Below are 20,673 nucleotides of genomic sequence, written 5' to 3'. Positions count from 1 at the left end.
TTCTTATTTGTTCACCTCGTTCACTGGATAGCCCCGCTTTCCTCCACTCCTCGTGCCCGTTTGCTCTTTTCACGTTCCTCCTTTTGACACGGGGACGCTTCCATTCCGTAAACGTAGCTTTAACTGCGAGTTTCAAAGTCGGAAATAATAATATTGTCGGTGATTTTGCATTTGACATCCTTTTATATAATAAATTGTTTCAACGATTTTAAACTTTTGTTAATGTAAACTCTATTACGGTGCATCGTTCTTCGTAATCGCTTCACTTTCCCTCCGGTTACACCATAAATAAGTTTTCTCAGACAGCACAATAATATCCGGCCCGATTTTCACCCCCGGATATTTACGGCTGGGGCCGTTCGCGTGCTCGGAGCTCGCGAGGTGCTGGTGGTATTGGTCATTTTATCACGCTCGCTCCTCGAGGCTTTAGTCCATAATTACTCCCACAAGGCCGGTTGGAGAGCTCGGTCATTGTTCATGGTTACACAAAGAATCGTTCTAGTAAGTAAAGACTTATCGAAAATTCGTTTGCACAGCGTCGATGGCTGTTTTTTTCGTCGTTAACGTCGATGTTACAAACTGCGACGAAGGCCCATGAATATGGATAAGTACGTATCGCTATTTTACAAAGGCCTTTGCTAGAAACGATTTAACGCCCTCGAACTGGGTTGGCTAACACTTCTTCGCTGGATTATTCAACAATTTCCATTTACAAGGATATTCTTCCATAGAGTGCAGAATTGATACTGAAGGAGACACGAAAATTTTAAAACGTGTGGATTTAATCGTCTGAGTCGACGATAAAATCAAGAACTCTTCTAATGAAAGGGAGGGGCTAATTTTTTATATCGCAATTGAAAAGGCGACGATCGATAACGCAAACGTGGAGCACAGTGAAAAGAATATTTTCGAACGATCGAATAGCAACGGCGGTTCTGTAAAACGAAAATTGCGAGACCGAACGGAAAGCAAAGAGAGAGTGTCTATGTACATGGTACATAACACGAACACTGTCACTATGATTACTCGGCTAGGCAAAGCTATGCATCAAAATTGTAAATTCTCGAACGAAGTCGCCTGTGCTTATTCCCATGAGAGGACTCCTCTCGTTTCGTGTACGTTCCCGCTTAGATTGGATTGAACCTGGGAAGAATTCACCACCTCCGCACGAATTTCACCTTGCAAACTGGATGACGCAAATTCTGTGCACGGTTTATCAACGACGCGTGACTAACTTATTAGAAACGCGACGAAACAAGAATTATATAAAAGAATATAATTTCACAAATGCAACAAAAGAAGACAAATGATTATTTAATTTATCAAATATTAAATATCGTGGTCCATAAAAAATCATTGAGAACAATTTCCTTTTATACCAGATATCAATAAGACACCTAACAGGAAGTTACGTAGAAAGAAGCAACCCCTAGCGCTAAGAAGGCAAAGGACGTCTGTGCTTGAAACCGCTTGAATCCGCACGATTCCGCTTGCACGCGCGTGACACGGCTTCGCGCGATGTCAGCGTCCTCGTCGAGGACTATCGCAGAGGGGTGGTAGTCCTGATGTCCCTGCGCGCGACAGCAATCCGGCCTGGTTGCTGTTTCTCCGCGGACCAACCCCACCGGCTCGGCGGGTTGGGGTGTGCCAGAAACGTAGTGTAGGCCAGAACGAGGAGGTGGTTCGACGAGAGAGAGAGGGAGAGAAGCGGAACACAAGGAGTGCAACGGAGAGAAGTTGGTCCGGGGGTGTTTGCGTCAGAATGTGTGTCTACGAGGGGGTAGTTAGCTTGGTGCTTAGCGGTTGCGGAGCCGGGGTGGCGCGGGCCGGAATCGATCCAGGGGCCACCGGCATCATCCTCCAACCGTCAACGACCGCCTCGACCTAACCCTCCTCGTTCCCGAAACTCTCGGCTTCTACCCTCTCTAACATTCTCACTCCTTCTTACTTCGTGTATATATTCACCTTCGGGCTTAAGGTGCGTTTGGACCAAACGAGTTGACGACCTTTCTGTCATGATTTCAGCAAATTTCTAACGTAGACGAGATGTATTTTCAGGTAATTGATTCGAAGTACTTGTTTCAAAGTAAACGAGAGTTCCTCGATCGTTTGATGACTGATTCATCGAAACGGAAACCGAACATGTTATAACAGTACCTTACATGAATAAACGTTCCTGCTGACAATTAGCGATTTTATTGGTCTATCAAAGAGCTTCATAAACATTGTTCCATGTAAACGAATTTGGAACAATTTGCTCGATAGTTGTTTACACGAAACCTCTACGAATCAGTATACTCGTTCGCCTGGTCTAAACGCACCTTCATGTAACTGTACCATCACCAATAGCGGGTGAATACCCCGGTCGAGAGTACTCATCCGGTCTCTCTTCCTCCCTCGAACTTCTCGCGTGCGTTGAGTCGTTAAGAATCGAACCGAAAAGTTCGAGAGGTCGTCGCGAAAGGGGATACGGGAGGATTTTCTACCTCGGATGGGGACCGAGCGAATTCCAGACGAAATGGGACTGGCTCGTAAAAAGGAGTCGAATTAATCGCGATCGGACTAGGGCTTGGCAAACCGTTATCGAACCGTTTCTTGTCTTTGATTTAAAGATCGTACTCAAGAATCTCTCTCCGTTCTATCAACATGAAGGATTGAAACAATTATCGCAAATTGGCATGAAACGGCTGACGTACATTGCACAATTAACATAATATGGTAGAATCTATTGTATAAACAGTGTTATCGGAAACAAGCTTTTAATGTATACCACGTATAATTCACACGCATTTCGATATATGTAAATCAAGTGAAATATGAAATACATATTCGAATAGGTAATCATTGTCCAAGGGAGCATAGCAAACACGGCAAATTAATATGAAATTCACGTAATGACTGATGATAACAATTGTTAACAATTATTGGCCGAAAATCGTCCGTTTCGCAACAGATCGGTACGAGGGAAAAAAGGAAAATGAAGTAGGCGCGGGATAAGGATAAGCGAGCGGGATCAGGTTTATCAGGAATCTGACAAGGCTTACACAGGGAACCGTCATCATCCTTCAACCCTCAGCGGCATTGTTGCGTAATAAAGCTCGACGTGTTCCACGCTCCGCATGGCAGGAAGCTCGGTTTGCTGTCGTTTCCCGCAGCAATGGCCCCGATGGTAGAAGTCCAGCCACCCGGAAGAGAGACTCCTACGTCCCTGCCCGTATGGAGGGGTCGTTTCTTCGTGTTCTCAAGGAATCAATCCGTCTTTTCGAAATGTTCCCCCTCGTTGACGGCCGAATAAAAGCGCTCGATCGGCCACGTTGAAAAGCTCTTCCTTTTTCCTATTTTCCTCCCCCATTCCTCCCTCGTTGACGCATCGAACGCCACCCGGCGGAAAGTGGATTCGAGTGGACGGGTTCGCGAGAGCGCACGATCAAGGATCTCCCCGATGTTCTTCCATTGACGGATTGTCAATATACATACATAGAACGGCGTGTGTGGCGATGTCCAACAGCGGAAAACGATCGAGCTCCGATCATCGTGCCGCGTCTTTTAGCGGATGCGCGCGCGAGAACCTTTTTGCTCCAGCGATCGAGAAAAGAAACGACTCGACGATAAGTGATAGATGCGTTAACCTCGACTAGAAATTGTGTTTCAATGCCAGACAACCTGATATCGTTTAGTGTTTGAAGTGTGCAATGCCAGAACAAAAATATTTTTCCAAAGAACCTGAGTATTGATTCATTAACACTAGAAAGACTGAAACTTAGTATATACCTATATTGCCCAAAACAGTCAAAATGACTGCATTGTGAAAGAATAATGTGTAAAGAAATTTGTCTAAAATTAATTTTTAATATTTTTTATATTATTTACAGTCATATAACAAGTTATTAGTAAATGTTAACAATAAAAAAAAAATTTACTTCACTTGGAAAAAAATAATTTATGCATTATTATTTGTACATTTGCCCAAAAGCAGTCAAAGTGACTTCCTTGGGCAATCTAGTGTTAAACTCGACTGTCGGGACTCAGTTCAAATAGGAAAAATCAATATTAATATTGAAACTATGTTCATAATATAATTTATGAAATAGTCAGACATTATAGAGAAATTCTGATTTTCGGTTGAAGGCTTTTAAATAACTTGGAAAAATGGAACGATCGAACACGAAAAGTATACCGAATTTTCATGTCCAGGAACGATTCAAAACGTCAAGGAGTCGACGTCCGGAACCCCGGGGCGAGACGAGGGTATGAAATAACGCAAAGCGTATTAAACTCCGCGTGGTCGCGTTTTGAAACAGTGAATAAATCCGAATTAACGCGACCCCCGGGAGAGTATCCAGAAACCGCGGTGCCGCGATAATGTAACCCGCGGGATAACGACTTCAACCTCGGGAGCATACGCTGACCTCGTAAAGCCGCTCTTTATGGAGGCTGTTACATCACGGTCAAACGTGATCCTCGGCATAGATCAGCTCGCAGTTCAACGCTGCTTCATCATAATATAGCGTATCGTCAAGAAATGACAGAGAAATGGTTGGTAAAATAATCCTAACGAAATTATCTGATCCTGCATTTTTAAGGAATGCCTTTCGATTCTATCGAATTAACGATCGCAATAATATTTAAAAAATAACAGCTTTTGACATTGATTCACTTTTGTCATCAATAGCTCTCGAACTTTTTAACAAGAAAGTGCGGACTGGCTCTTGTTCTGCTTATAAGTTACAAGAGTTTCATTGGTAGTCTGTCCATACATTAACCGAATGAAAGAAGACGGGGAAGGAAAGAAGAGGGCATAAAGTGCTCTTGAAAGGATGGTCGTCGTAGCAGAAACGGAGATTGTTTGTTAAGGATTAAAATTGACGGTGGTGACGATCGTTCTCCAATTAAATACGAGCAAGGCTGAGAGAGAAGAACCGCGTCGTCGGATTCTGAAGAGCGTGTCGCGTCGTTCCATAGAGAAATAAAAGAGATCGGCGCCACGCAGTGCAAGGTCCATCGAGAATGAGAGAAAATCCAAGGAAAAGGGGATTATATCTTGTGTCGTTGGTAACTTTACTTATCGTTAGGCGACGATGGAATCACGTCGGCGATGGTGATCAAAGGCCTTTGCCGTGAAACCCCCTTGCGTATTACTTCTTCTTTGGTTACCGAACTCATGAATGCCCTTTCGATTCCGTTTTCCCTTTCGCCAATAGTCTAAGTAAATTGATTTTCCTTTGCCAAGTAATTAAAGAAAAACAGTTCGTGATTGACGCTGCGGATATTTAACATTTATAGAAATAAAAACTCTCGAGAGGAATTGATTAGAAATGTCAGTAACTGCAGATCGCAATTTCGACAGGAAAAACCGAGCCAATCGATCGTTTCGAAATAAAACGAGAAATAATTTTGCGCGTCGCACCGCACCGAGCAAATAGAACGTGAAAGCAACGTGATTAAATGGGCGATGACTAAAATATACACGAAATCAGCCTGATTAAAATGCTCGCCTGATGAGAACGAATCGGTGAAATTAAACATCGTTTCGCAATGAATACCAATTTTTTACCTCTCTTTTTTAATTCTATTTCACGGTGTAAAAGTGTCATCCCCGGTCTCGTTCCGCGTGAATCGTTCATGAAGAGCACAACGTGATAATGTTGAACGATCCAAGCCTAAATCGAGCCGATGAAAACGTGTGAAATATTCACTCCCTACTAGCTATGATCAAAAAGTTTCGAGACCGGAGACTTCCAGTACTCCCCTCTTCGATAAATATTGGAAACTTCTCGCCTCGACGGTACTGGCCCCCGGTGATTGCTAAAAATTTCATTTATCTCGTGCAAACATCGGGAACAATATGATTTCCACGTTTATGCTGCTTGTATTTTTTATCTAGCTATTTCAGACAATCGTGTCAAAGCATGTTCCGTGATCCGACTACAGAAATTTCTCTTGACACGGGATTTAAACGTGAACTTGAGATAAAATAAATGGTTCGCGTTTAACGCAATTAATATATCACTTATAAGAAATTGCAGAGAGGGAGACTCCCCCTTTTTAATCCTCGACTGGAAAGTAAACTCTACTCGTTACAGCCAGACCGAGGTTAATTCAACTACGGCCGGAAAAAAAATAACTGGATTACGCGTCTTAACCGGCGCTGCGGTTGCGCATGTATAACGATGTATATTAAAAAAGTTAATTACGTTACGGCACGTTACAACGAGAACTCCACGTAGTTTTGTTATATTATTTCGTTCAAATAGTTTTACCCAGATTTCTGATACTCGATTCATTTTCTTTTTTTTTTTTTAATGAAGTGACTAAATAAGGATCGTTACGTATTATCGTTATTAATTATTCATCGATGTTATTAACGGGATTATAAATACTATAAAGAATTAATTGACACATTTCATTGTGTTCTCACGCGACGCGTTTTTTTAATAGAATTAATGGATAACGGGATATTTTATTTGATTTTTATTTACTCCGTCTGTATAAGACAGCGCTCCTTCGCGGTTCACTTTGTCCGGAGCACATTCGAGTTCCCGGATCCAATCTGAATGATATTTATTCCGAGCGAGGTCGATAGGAATCGACGAGTTCTCTAATCGCTCCGCTTCTTCTCTCAACTGACCCAGACTATAGACACTATAGAGAAACGGCCGTCCCGTTCTTTCCACTTGGTCGACAGTTTTCATTTCGCATTCTAAAGAGCGCGCGATCTCGATCATGCATCGCGATCTCTCGGTGATTTTTTTCAACCGTTTACCTTACGCTGATGTTATGAGAATAAAAAGTATATCATAATAACAAATTATCTATTTATATTTCGCACAATGCTTGATTATCATAAAAGCGCACACGTGTATACATACGTACGCTTTGATACGGTAAATACAGAAAATAATGATAAGGGTGTACCTCTCATTATTTGCTCTGAATATATTAATAAGAGAAAAACATGTACACAGTTAATTAAATACATAGTCTGATTAACAATTGATTTATGGACACTGGCCCGGTAAAGGGATAACAACATAGAAGGGATGAAACAGCATAAGCCGTTGTCGACAGCTGCATTCGATTGGATGATAAAAACAAATGGCCCAATCCAGTCGAGCCGTCAACAACAACCACTACCTAATGGGACGCCTCTACCCAGTCGAGAATACATCTTGCTCTGTATATGTAGAGCCTCTTTGTCAGGGAAATAATAAGAGCCGCGTGCCAAACGCGAAGAAGGGATAGACCGTTAAACGAGCGACTCGATTCGCTCCAAGAATTTTTACCGCTATTTTCCAATGCTGAAGAACGCGTCCTGACACCTAACTCCTCGATCAACGATTCAGGGACCTTGAAAGTACTTGAACCTCCAACGAACCGTTATTACTTTTATCGAGTTTCATTTGATTTTTTTCAACATCGATGCGCTTGCGAAAATGTTTTGGAAATTATCTTATATATAATCTCTTGGAAATTATACAAGATTCGAATTACCTTAAAATTATGAGCACTATTTTCTATTTGATTTAATATAATCTTTTGGAAATTATTCAAGATTCGAATTACCTTAAAATTACGAGCACTATTTTCTATTTGATCTAATGACGAACAATTTTATTTCGTGATGCAAGACGAATTTCACGAGATTAAAATTTGTCCGAAACATATGACCCAGTCTTCAACGCTTTCTTGAATTCTTCCCAAGAATTCCTGGTCTGCGATTAATTCGTCAAAAGATGTGGGGGCGTAACCGAGAACCCAGGGAACAGCTTTATAGCGCGTGTCTAACCCTTCCTCCGTTTTCCTTCCCCTTCGACTTTCTTCCACCCTCGTTCTCCAATTATACGCGTGAGCATGGATGTCGTGCCAATTAAGTAATACGAGCAAACAATGACGTCGAAAACAACGCCACGAGGCTGTCCTACATTCGGCGAACCGACGTTCCCTTCGTTTGTCTTTCCCCATCCTCCATTCTATCTTTTCTGTTCTCCGTCATTCTTGGTGCGCATTGTTAGAAATCCGCGCTATATCACGTCGGATCACCATCTTAACCAAGCGCAGAATTCCAAGGAGTCGCGAGATCACTGCCTTTCAAATATTCTTTACAAAAACGCTCGAGAAATTCTTGTGTAATTCAAATGATACGAAATCATTAAAATACTTCTTCCTCGTAGCTATTAAAGCTTGCATAAGGAAAATTGCATCATAGACAGAATAAAAATAAATTTGAAACGCTATCTAGTGATACAATATAAACGTTATCTACGTGATCAATGACTTATTTTAAGTTAATTTGCGTGTTTCAAAGAAAGGTCGATTTCGAAAGGACGACTGTAACGAGCGCGCCTGCAATCGGCGATAGTATTTGCTTACTTTTCAAAGCGTCGCTCGAGAGCACTAGATCGAACGAACACTGGAACGAACGATTCCGTCAGATCGTCCAATCTGTTCGAGAAGATTAGACATTATATGGGATTTCATTCTTCCCCTTTCTCATCCTTTCCCTCTGTTACACCCTCCCTCAAGTGTTCTCTCCTTCTCTCGCCCTGACCGCTCATATTTCAGGTCATCCCTCCGCACTCCAATCTTCGTCCCTTTCGTATCCACCCGAAAATTCATCTCTCTTCAATGTAATTACATTCTCCCCCACATAATTTGTATTATTTCTATCCCAACTTTTAATTTGAGCGTAGAACTAAAGTTTGTCGAATAAATTCCATGCTTCAAAGTTGTACGCTCATTTTTGACTCGCGTCGTAGATTCGCTTCCTCTGGTTTCTCTCATCCGGCCCTTCGTCTTTTCTCCACGCCCGGTCATATTTCCCGCACGTCTCATTACGCGCTTCTGCGGTCGTCCTTCCTATCGCTTTGCACCGGGAGCATTTAACTCCGGCGAGGCTAGCGCGAGAAACGTTTCACCGAACGCGTCGCCCTTCTCCGGGGCAACCATTAAACGGTCACGAGTTCCAATTACTTCTCTCGCCCGCGCGAAACTCCCTGGGCTTCGTTTTCGAGCCCTACCCGCGTACGACCGGGGAATTTGGAATTTCGAAGCGCTTTAAAAATTTCATCTTAATTCCCCACCGGCCGGTTGCGGCCGCCCGGACCTGTCGGGTCCAGCTGCATCACGTACCGCTCTAATGACTTCCTGCCTCGGTGTACGCGTTTATTTCAGCGCGATCCTCCGATCCGCGCCGCGCCGATTCTCCTCCTTTCGCTCGGCGGACAAATGGGCCGCGCGTGCCGCGAATTACGGCACCAGCAATAAGATTTACCCATTTTCGCGCCCCTCTTTCTTTAATACTCCACGGCTTCTGGCTCCAACATTGACTGAACGTTGCACAAACATTGTCCCGAGCAAGCTCGCGTTTAATATTTCAACCGGCAACGAGTATCTCGAAATTTTCCACGACTCGATAGAAACAATCCGGTTACGGGGCAACGAATAATCCGTGTAACACGATTTATTAAAGCGACAACGGAATTCAGATTCTCGAATCTCATCGATGGCACGTGTAATTGATCTGATTACGTCGACCAGCTGGTGACTTTCTTTATCCAGCTTAGACGGCGATCAATGTTTTCAGATTCTTTTTACAATCTTATATCCCAATCCGCTTTCTTCGAAACTTCTTCTCGAGGGAGTATTTCCTAGCAAACCTTTCCTATTTTAAGTAAAAAAATGCCTTCGACCAGATCTATTCCAGTCGGTTATTTAAGAGGACCATACGCGCCGTAAAAAGATCGTTCGAAGAACTTGGATAAAAAGCGAAGGATATTTGTAACAATCTTAAGAACTCGTAGCTGTTCAACCAAATAAATCATGTACGACCTAAGTCCGAACATTTCTCTCGTTAGAATAAATTATATACAAAGATTTCATTTCCCAATAGTCGAGAAGAATTAGAACCACCTGAAGGCATCATTAGTAGAGTAAATAGAATCTTGGTTTATTGTCACATCCGACTGTCTCCCCAATCAATGCAGGAGTGTACCTAATCAAGGATTCAACAAGCATGAAACGATATTCAGTTTCGGATGTGTAATCGCTAGCCCGGGGCGAAAGTGTTTAATCGCGAACGCACAGATCGATACACCTACCGGAAGCGAGTTGGACAGTCCCACTCCACCTAAAAATCGTCCATCACCGGCTTAAGTTTGGACGGTAGCGAGACTATATTCGAGATAAAGTTAATCGACATGGATACGATTCAGGATTTTCGCCGCGGGATCCGCGACACTCAGCCTGCAGCAAGTCATACGTATAAAATATTTAAATCCGGCCCGGCCGGCATTAATCTTTCCGATCGGCAATATCGCGAATAAAAGCTCCAGAGGCTTCCGACAGATTGGTGCGACGAACAAAATAAAAAATCGGAGAAAAAACGAAAAAACCCAGCCAGAAATTGGTAGGACACCACTTATCTCTGGCTCGTTCGTCAGGTTTGATCTCTTTTTTTTTCCCGGATCCGAAAATATCTGTAAATGATCAATTTTTCCTAGATCGCTCCCCCGGTAGATTGCCTCTCGTGTTTCATACTTTATCCACAGACTGATGTAAAACGATATAAATCCAAAACACTGTTACCCTCATTCTGTATTGTGTAATCCGATCTTTGAATGAAAGAGTCAATTTTTAAACCCTTGTCGAAACTTCAACGAGTCTGACTCGTGATCAGGGTTTTGTACTGCTTAGGACAACGTTCCCTGGCCATCTCCGGCTTATGTTAATTTCCTCTAGGGGGACAAGTTTAAAAAACAGTAATGAATCTATGTCCTTTTTTTCGATGCTCGATCTGGCGTTGTAAGGTTGTACACAATTTTTTTCTATCTCGAATCCTTCAGAAATAATCGATTAATTATTTCATCAATTGTCAATTACTCTTTAACAAGTAGAATTAGTAAGAAATTGGATAGGACTTTTTTTTTGTATCTGACAACTACAACTAAGGGACACATTCTATCTATTATACATATATAGTATTCTAATTATCATCATCTGTTCTGTATTTTTTTATCATACAATAAATTATCACATCATTTTTAGATTTCCTCTCTGTTTATTCTTTTTTCGGTAAAAAAGTACGGAAGATCCGTTTGATCCGGATCAACGTACACGTAAGATATCGAAATTCAACCGTCCGACTTTCCATTGACTCGTTCTCCTTTTTCCCTTTGTCGCGTATCCCTTACGCCGTGCCGGGCAAAGCGAATTGAGCTACTTCGATACATCTTGTTAGCATTTCCGTGGACCCGGATTTTCATTTCGAACAAATCGGTCATGCAAGTTGTGCTCTTCAATGAAAGGAATAGGCATCGCAGCCTCGTTATATCTAAATTCCTCCACTCGATGAAAAAAACGAAGATGAGATAAAATCACCAAGCGTAAATCACCGATTTTCATTGCAGTTTTTAAAAGACCATTTAAAGCACTTCGGTGCTCAATGAGCGAAAATACCAACAACTCCCGCGATGCATAATCCGAAACATTTTATAAAATATGTTTACCGTTTCAGGATACAAAAATTCGACGAATACATTTTTAAGAATTACACAATGGATGAATTTTAACAGATTCATTTTATTGTCACAAGTATCATCTAAATATGGGAGTCACGAAAAAGTATGTACCGAAAATCCAACGAAAATTCGACTATTTTTTTCACTCCCGTTTTTTTTTTAATTGATCTCCGCCGACGAAACTCGCGTGAATGAATCAACCGACGCGTGGAACAAAGTCGTTCGTCACTCGACAGACCCAATTTCGAGCTCGATCACTTTTTTTTTTTTTATTCTACTCCCAATAAAAAAAGGGGAGTGAGAGGAAAAAATGGCGAAAGTATTAATGACCCAGGTCCACGCAAGTGTAAACAAGCAGCGAATAGATGTGTGCCTGGTGTGCGTGCGTGCCGGTGACAAAGGCTATGGTTGGGAGTGATAGAGTGGTAACACGAAATCGAAGTAGAAACGGTTGACCCGATGCGAGGCGACGCGACGCGTCAATCACGTTGCGCGCGATAAGCATCGCGTCAAAGGGATGATCCCACCCCGAAGTCCGGGTGCGGGGCGGGTGGAGGAGGAGGAGGAGGCGGAGGTGGAGGCGAAACGCGTCCTTGCATCATCGGGAACCGGATCGATTTTCCACAGCGTTATTGGTACGATGACGATAATTCGTGGGCGTTCAACGTCCGACGTCAACGATCAACGGTATCATTGATTTCACGCTTATCCGGCGATCTACCTCGACCGAGTTAATTTTATGATGACGAATCACCTTCCAATTATATTCTGTTATTGCCGAATGATATGTATTCGCCGGGAGGAACGGCCTATTATTGCACTAGTCGCTATTAACCGTCGCGTGACGTGTTAACCCTTTCTCTGGCACGTTGCTCCTTGCGTATTCCATGTCAATGCGTATACAAAGATTAGCACTTCAATATCATAAAATATTTTAAGTTCTGAGTAGTCAATACTTTATTCTAGCTTTTTGTGTAAATAAATCCTTGAAATTAATCAAATAGTTTCTATTATACATACAAAAAGTTATTAAAAAAATGTTTTCAATTCTATTTTGATAGAACGAACTATCGAATTTTTTAGAATAATAAGAATAACATGTCGACGAAAGACAACTTTTCGTGGAAACGAAACTGCGGATAATTATCGCGTATGAAACTTTGGTGAACATTTTCGCGTCGCGATGCAATTTCTAATTGCACGCAGACTAAAAGTTGCATGAAACCGATTCGAATCATCAGCACGCGTCTGCTTTATATTAAAGCGAAACAAACTTTCCCCAGTGCGGGAGGGAAACGTTTTATGGCCCAGAGTGTACAATAAATATCAATTAGAAAATTTTAATAAATACGTCGAGTTCCCAGCCACGCTTCGCGCTAATTTCTCAAAGCGTTTTTCGTTTGTTTTTTATCTTCTATGTACAACGAGACGAGATTTACGCGGAATAAAAAATATTGTAGAACATTATACGTAACGTGGAGAAACGAATAAACATGGAACGTTCGTCCGTTGAGGAATAAAAGAAACAAATAGGCTCTCTATTAAACAAAGATATTCTTATAACATCGCAAACATTTTTAGAAACATCACGTTTCACTGGCGAACGTCGAATTTACTCTTTTTTTAATTATAATAAAATCTGTAGAGCAAACCACTTCCCGCTGTTGCATTTCCTTAAAAAAACATCTTCTATCTCCGTCTCCGGTTATGCGAACGTCGTTAGAGAGTATTGCAAAAATCCTTTTAGTATTCGCTAAATTTTATGCATGTTTATCGGATTAAATGCAAAAACTAGGAAAATTATCCATTGTCTTTTCATCTGAATACAGAATTTTTAATGTATTGTTAATTTTTTAAAGCCTCAATCCTTCTTTCAAGTTATTTCAGTCCTGCTATCTTGTGCTCTCGTTTAAAAAAACGTATTCATGATGAAAGAATAATTAAAGTTCATTATTGTATACTAAAAGAGCGAAATTAAGCTGAGCAAATTTAATATTCTCAGGCACGAGCAATAACAACGCGTAACAGCGATAATGAATAATAATCGCGATACATCGTCAGCGTTAACACGATAAAAGTTGAAGAACAATTTCGACCCTGCTTCCACTTAGGACAATGTCGAGTATAAATTAACCCGGCAGAAACCGACACCCGAGATAAATTATCCTGGGATTTAACGAAAACTAACCCGTTCAAGTTCTCGCGCGTCGAGGACAAGAGGGAAGATCACGTTTTCCGGCTAGCGGCGGAGACCCGACCGTTGCCACTGACAGCCGCATATTTTCCGTGTTAACAGAATCCGCGACGTCCGTGTCTGCGGTTAACGCGGTAAAATTCCCCGGGCAGAATCGTCGTGTCGCGGTACCTTCCAAGCAATTGTAAATCGAACTCAAACTCCCGACTACCCGAATCGTGTTAATCATACGCGAACAAGTCCTAACTCCGTTTAAACCTGTCCGGCATGAATTTTTGACAGAGGAACTCCGGTTAGCATTTCAGAAGCGAGTTCCCGACATAAAGAGGAAACTACATTTCCATTATCAAGTATCCCTAAGTATAATAATTCCTATTATTTGACTAACATTGTTTTGCATAAAAAATTTCATAAAACTAATGTATAACACTCCTTGAAAGATCGTTCTATACTTCAAATCCACACGAGTACGTTCGATGAAGAATAGATTGTACGATTTTGCTTATGCTGGAACAGCCTCATTATTTTTATCGAAAATAAGTTTCTATTATTTAACGGTTTCAAGTTTAATTACGTTCCTCTTCAAGTTCGGATCGCGTTGTCGCATTGCAGGTTAGCTTTCAGTGAGACGTGATATTCGTCGAAAGAACAGTGAAAATTTCCGAATCGTTAGGAGCGTTTTCGCTTTGCTGCGCGCCGTGCCGTAACGTCGGATCTTGTTCCGAGAGGTGTTCAAGCGTCATTAACGGGCTATGGATTTATGCCCCGCGCGTGTATACATCGTGATCGAGGAGCTTCTTGTTATCTTGTTGAACACTACGATCGTGTACCTTGCTATTTAGTGCCTAATTTCAAACATCGTATTGAATTCGTTAACACAATTTTCTATCTATTCTCTCTTTATTTTAATCATCTATTAAAACTGCAAGGGAATTAAAGTCGAACAGACTTCTAATTATANAATTACTTCCTTAGGCAATCTAGTGTTAATAATGTTAGAAACAACCTCGGCGAGTATAGGAATTCGAAGATCCGCTTAATAACCGTTTATGAAAAATATCTATATTATCGAGGATCGAAAACTTGATTATACGTAACGTGCGTCCTTCTTCAGCAACATTCTTGGTATGCTCTACGAATACTGGTAGATTACATTGCATATAATCTGGCAATAGCTGCAGATGTGTTGCATGCACGAGTACATTCACCGATCAACTCGTCTCGCGTTGCATAACTACAAGTCACGCCCCTCAATCTAAAGCCCGTTAACAGATTCTCGTACTAATTCCCGTAGCCGGTAACCGAATCAGTGGAACGATGTCCAACAATACCGTGCAAAATACACGCAGTTTGAAAACCGTCCGCCATAGAATGTTGAAGCAAGTTATTCTGAAACCGTTAAAAGTATCAAGAACTTAAGGAGATCACCAATTGAATGAGAACGTTATGTCTAGAGCGTAATCCCTTAAGTAAAATAAAGAAGAATAAAGAAGAATGAAGAAGAATCGCAAAACCAATTTGTTTAAAATTCCTGCGAGAAGAGGCGCGTGCCAGAGACAGGACAAAACTGACAAGAGGGACGCGGTGGCTTCGCTAAATAACAGCATTACAAAGGCATTAGTTCCAGCCTGTGACCGTTCATTCCAAAGTTAATCATGCCGCTTCGTAGAGCGGAACGTTATTTCTTACATTGGTCCCAGAAAGGCGCGCAGGGTCGACGAGGACAGGAAAGGGGTACGTTTCAGAGATGAACAAGGGGCTAAAACGTTTGCGACTGACAGCCTTATATTTTCCGCTGCCCGTTTTCTCATCGCCGACGGCCATAATCATCGGAACCGCGTGCCCAGTAGTTCCCGCGGTTTCCCTGGGAAATCGTCACGGTCCGTTGAATGCGTCCATTGTAATTTGGCGAAACGCGACCCGCGAGGATTAAAACGCTTAACGCGACGACAAAACCCGGCCACGGCTATCTTCCTGATGAGCTTGGAGATTTTTGACCGCGTAAGGGAAATCTCCGTTTCCACCTCGAGGAATCGTGATTCGGGGTCAACTGTTTGCGAATATCACGGGTTAAATATTCATGGGTGTGTGAAAGATTATGACCTTTAAATGTCGCATGAAGTATTACGAAAAAATCTATTCTGAAGTTGTCCTAAGTTATTCAATATCATGCCTCTAAATTGTAATTCACAGATATTTTACATGAAAATTATATTTTTATCTTTCAATGATATAAGATATTAATTGAATTTCGTATTACAAATACAAAAGGAAAAATAATACATAAAGAAGGCACGGTAAATCCCAGCCGCTTAATTGTTTCAACCTCTGCGTAATGAAATCCCTTTGTGCTCACTTCGAAAGATTAACGAAATTCATTTTTCTCCGGTTGTAAAAAAAAGAAGATAACCGCCTCGCCTCCGGCTGGGTTAAACCTTCGTCCGTAAAATCGAGTAGAGAAATGGAACCTAATACAACTGGATACACGACCGTCTCTGCGGTTTCCCCCATGATCGTAAGGATTCCTGCCGTCGTAACGATCCCCCCATGCCCTTTTGCTGGGATTTCTCCAGGATAAAATAACCGAAATGTAACTCTATTTATTACTGGATCCCCGGGGTTTCCATGTACAACTGAACTGTTGTAAACATATTTAGGAAAATTATTTATAAGATGGCTTTATACTTTATCTGTGTATATTATTAATTAGTTTTACAAAGAAAAGAGTATCGTATAATTTAGAATTTGAATTAGGAAAATATATGTTGAAAAATAGAAGTTTATTGATTCTATTATTCGTTTCATCAAGCAATATCGTACCGATCTTGATAAAAAATCGTGCCATTCGACCACAGCTATAATGTGAACAAAGTATTCGAGATACACTTTGCCGAAGAGATATATGACATTTCCGGCAATAATCCCCCAGAAAACCGATACATTTCGTTCGAGTCCGGATAAACGCGCCAACGTAAGATAGACATAAATTGTGTATAAATCCCTAGGAACGGAACGCGGTAGTTCCGTCGCGATTCTCCCAAGGATCAATAAACTTACGTTTGTTTTCCGCTCTCTGGATCGCGTTTACTCCCGCGAATTTACCAGATAAGACGATATCCACGGACAAGATGCGCCGTGGCCCAAAAATTTAAAACCATTATTCCGGTTGTTTCAGCCAAATAAAAATCCTACAATAAACGAATTAATAGTTTGAACAGAATTGTAAATTTGTAAATGAGAAGAATAACTCCGCGATGGAAATGATGCAAAATAAAATCTCCCGTTCTTTCTAACGATATTTCACAGTGATTTCGATCTCTCGAGAGCAAAGGTACTGAGTCACAGTGACGCGTAGACTGGCTTGTACCCGCGGTATGATTGATCGAATATTTAAATATTTGCGGAGATACACAACGACGGCAGTGAATACCCCGGCTCGGTTGGCAGAATGAATGATGCCCGAACCAGCTCGGAGAGCCATATGGTACCCGGGTTGTATTTCGTATAATAGGTACACATATTTAGCGAAATCTCCCGCGCACCGACCCACTGTTCCATTTGTGCACGGCAACAACCAGAATTTAGAACTCCGTGGCCTTCCGTTCTCCCGGAAATTTGAACGACACTCAACCCCGGATGTAATTTAACGGGGTTATAAATTTTACCCTCCTTATCTCGCCACTTTGCGAAATATAATCTGACTCTCTCTGTCTCCATACTGTAACCAGAAACCATTTTCATTTTTTATGAATATCTACTGTTCCCTCGAGGTAACGAAACTACTGAAAAATAAAATCAAGTGGTCTGTAGAAAAATTCAGGACTAAATACACTTTTAAATACGACAGATTTGTGAAAAGCAAACATTTACAAAAAAAAGACTAAAGATATTCACTGTCGTTCGTGCGAGGAATCATTCGTATTGCACGGATAAAATGACAATGATAAACGTATTATCGAACAGTAAAAGAAATGTTCAATTGTTCGAAACGAAAATGGGAATAGTCAAGTAGGTTACAGGGAGCGATCGAAGTGGCATTGGAGTAGTGGCGTCGAGCGGCAGCCAGCTCTCATACTCCAATTGCAATTGCCGATGCGTACACAACGGGACGGAGATCAGGCACAGTGAAAGCGAACGGGACGGACGATGCGACAGGAGCGAAGATCTCAAATTATGCACAAGCGCAATTAACTCACTGTAAGCGGGTTGTCGATACACGTTAACCATGCAGCAGTGTATGCCTTCTCTCATTTCCACACTTACACCGATACGCGAGTTTTGCGCTTAAAATTAATTGTACCGGTTCCCTAATTATATCTCAAAGATTACATACAACGATTGCATTTAAATCAACCATCGGAAACTAAGTCAGAGCTGTTTGAGACAAGGATTACTAAGTAGACGATTTCATAATCGGACAATTCTATAAACGGAGATTAAATAATATGATTGTGATCGAGCCAATCAATGGTAAAAATCAGCAAAAAGTTGAATAGAGATAAATTTTCCTCCGTTACGAATGGATGAGCCGACAGATTATTCTCACTCAATTTTCCGCAATTGCACAATGAGATTTGAGGAAATAGTGATGGGCGTCGAGACGGTGCGAATAAATTAAGACGCTTCCGCTTTATGGTCGCGGCGATATCGACGTCCGGCCACGCAGAAGAACAATGTTCGATCAGGGTAATTAGCCCGACGATTTATCGAGGCGGGCGCGCGCGCTAGACAAAGAGACCCGAAAGGACGGAGCTAAACAGAACGGGGAAGAATAATTTATTCCCCGGGCAAATCGACGGAACCGCACGACGCGGCTCGGCGTCGAGTTAGCGTCGTGATAATAATTCCACGTGGCGTCGCACCAGGGATCGATTCCACCTATCCGAACGTCCTTCTCTATTCAAATATTTACGATTTTATGATTGAATTCACGCGATAGTCCGCGAGACAACGGGCCACCGCTTCGTTCGTTTGCGCGATCACGACTAACAGCCGCCATGCCGAATACATTACTCCGATTCCGATCGATTCCAGTCGGGGAACAAGCGAATTTCGTCTAACGAAACCGTAGATGGAGTGAAGAATAAACGAAGTGGATAATCGGTGATAATCGAATTAAATAATTCAGTGGTTCATGAGATTTCCAGCATTTCAAAACTTATGCTGTGACAATTTGAAGAAAAAACTATTTATACGTTTCCGTATTATTTGTAATCAAGTATTTCGTTCAATTCTGCATTTCATTTAATGTATTCGCATGAACACATAACTTTAAGTCCAACATACATTAAGCAAATCCCCATATGATTAACGTGGTAAATCTGTTTCGTATTTCGTATGTACATTTAAAGCAGTCAGAAGTCTGATATCTTTAACAGATGCAAAACGAAATCATATGAACAGTGCTATTCAGTTCACGCGTTCAGTTTATGATATTCTTTTTCACCCCACGAGAAGTTGCGCAACGCTTTCGATTAAGATCGTCGCAAGGCATTACACCGTCGAGGGTGTGATTCGACCGGCGACCCTCTGGAAGCAAAACCGTGATGGGGGAGCAGCTCGCATTAGTCGCCGGCGATTACGACTGGGAAGCTGGCTACAACCGGCGACGATGGTCTCGCGAATATTTTTCCACGTTCCAACGCGACGCGACGTCGTCGTTGATTTCGAGTAATCGTCGTGGCAAACGATGCGACGCGTCGCGTTTCCATAGGCAATTTGTCCCGCGCGGCTGATGCGGAATTTAATGGACGAATTTAAATGGAAATTATTTGCTCGCTGGGGATAAGTATAGCCTCTCGCGTCTCCCACCAATGGAAATTTAACGCGGTGTAATACCGACGATCTCGAGCGTAATAAAATTCTTAGCATCTCGAATGTCCGAGAAACCGCTTCTACATTATCTACGCAACAGACGTTCGCAAGGACGTAATTTGCGCCCTAACGAGACTTCTGAATGTGATGAGAAAAAACTTATAGCCATGCGAGGATTTACTCACCATATGACTCGAGCCAGAGATGGACCCGTCGAACTGAAGCGTCATTCATTCACTGGAACAAAATAAAAATATATTCTTTAATATATATTACACAGATAATAAATTAAAAAGTGAGAATCCAAATCTTTATCTTTCAGTTTAATTCCCTTAATTCCGGGTTGAAAAGCTCCTAAGCTCGTGTATTCCAACAAATGTTGGGCTAACGTATAAGATAGCTCTGTAATAAATCCGGTATTACACTTATTCGCTAAATAGACTGCCAGCACGAGTCAAGAATTATTTAAGAAAACAGGATGGGGTTCGTGTTCAACGGGTTTGATTTCAGAGATCTACGTGCTCAATTATCCACGGTGCAGCCCCTTTAAATTACCATTTAAATCCCCGTACGTGTACGAATCCCCGTGCTTCGTAGAGCACGTAGATCCGTCAACCGAACGTCCACGGAAACAAAAGGATTACGCTTGCTCCCCTGGCCGCAGATGCATACGCATTGCCTATGCAGCCAGTCTGCTTGTTCGTTCTTTCATCCTCGTTACACAAACGAGCTCTTTATGCTTGACTCGCGATCGATTACGCGACGGCTCGCTGATTTTCTCCTACTTTTATCCGCCACGCAAGACCAGAGATTAGTTTTCTGCGTTCCCATTCGTCCATACGCATCGACAATCTTTCTTTTCTTTTATTCGCCAGGTTTCATTTTCTCCTCATCAAAATTGTTTCTTAAGTGAAATATACTCCACGTGGAATTCGTTACCGCTTGATTCTCTCGGAGATTCGTGTCAGATATACTGCCAACTGATACGACAACAGAATATAAAAAAACACAATCTTATAGATTTACTATCTTAACCCATTCGCTGCCAAGAACGAGTATACTCGTCTTTGGCAGGGTGTCACGCATTGCCAGGACGAGTATACTCGTCCTGCTTTAAATATATTATAACATGCAGGCTGTTTTGAAGGC

The 20,673-nt window shown here is 41.8% G+C and overlaps 1 protein-coding gene across 2 annotated transcripts in view; it reads right to left on the bottom strand.

Annotated features, from left to right (window-relative positions):
* Window positions 1–20,673, bottom strand: part of LOC108625752 (leucine-rich repeat-containing protein 24) — a 150,049-nt gene that overhangs the window by 88,600 nt on the left and 40,776 nt on the right. For both annotated transcript variants that reach the window (XM_026814189.1, XM_018026006.2), the window contains exon 2: window positions 19,710–19,761. The gene's annotated coding sequence lies outside the window, so the exon portion shown is untranslated. The remainder of the gene's footprint in view (window positions 1–19,709; window positions 19,762–20,673) is intronic.

Source organism: Ceratina calcarata, unplaced genomic scaffold (assembly GCF_001652005.2).
Source record: "Ceratina calcarata isolate Rehan_Ccalc_2016 unplaced genomic scaffold, ASM165200v1 scaffold369.2, whole genome shotgun sequence".
Lineage (NCBI taxonomy): Eukaryota > Metazoa > Arthropoda > Insecta > Hymenoptera > Apidae > Ceratina > Ceratina calcarata.
This window is presented reverse-complemented; position numbering and strand designations above follow the sequence as displayed.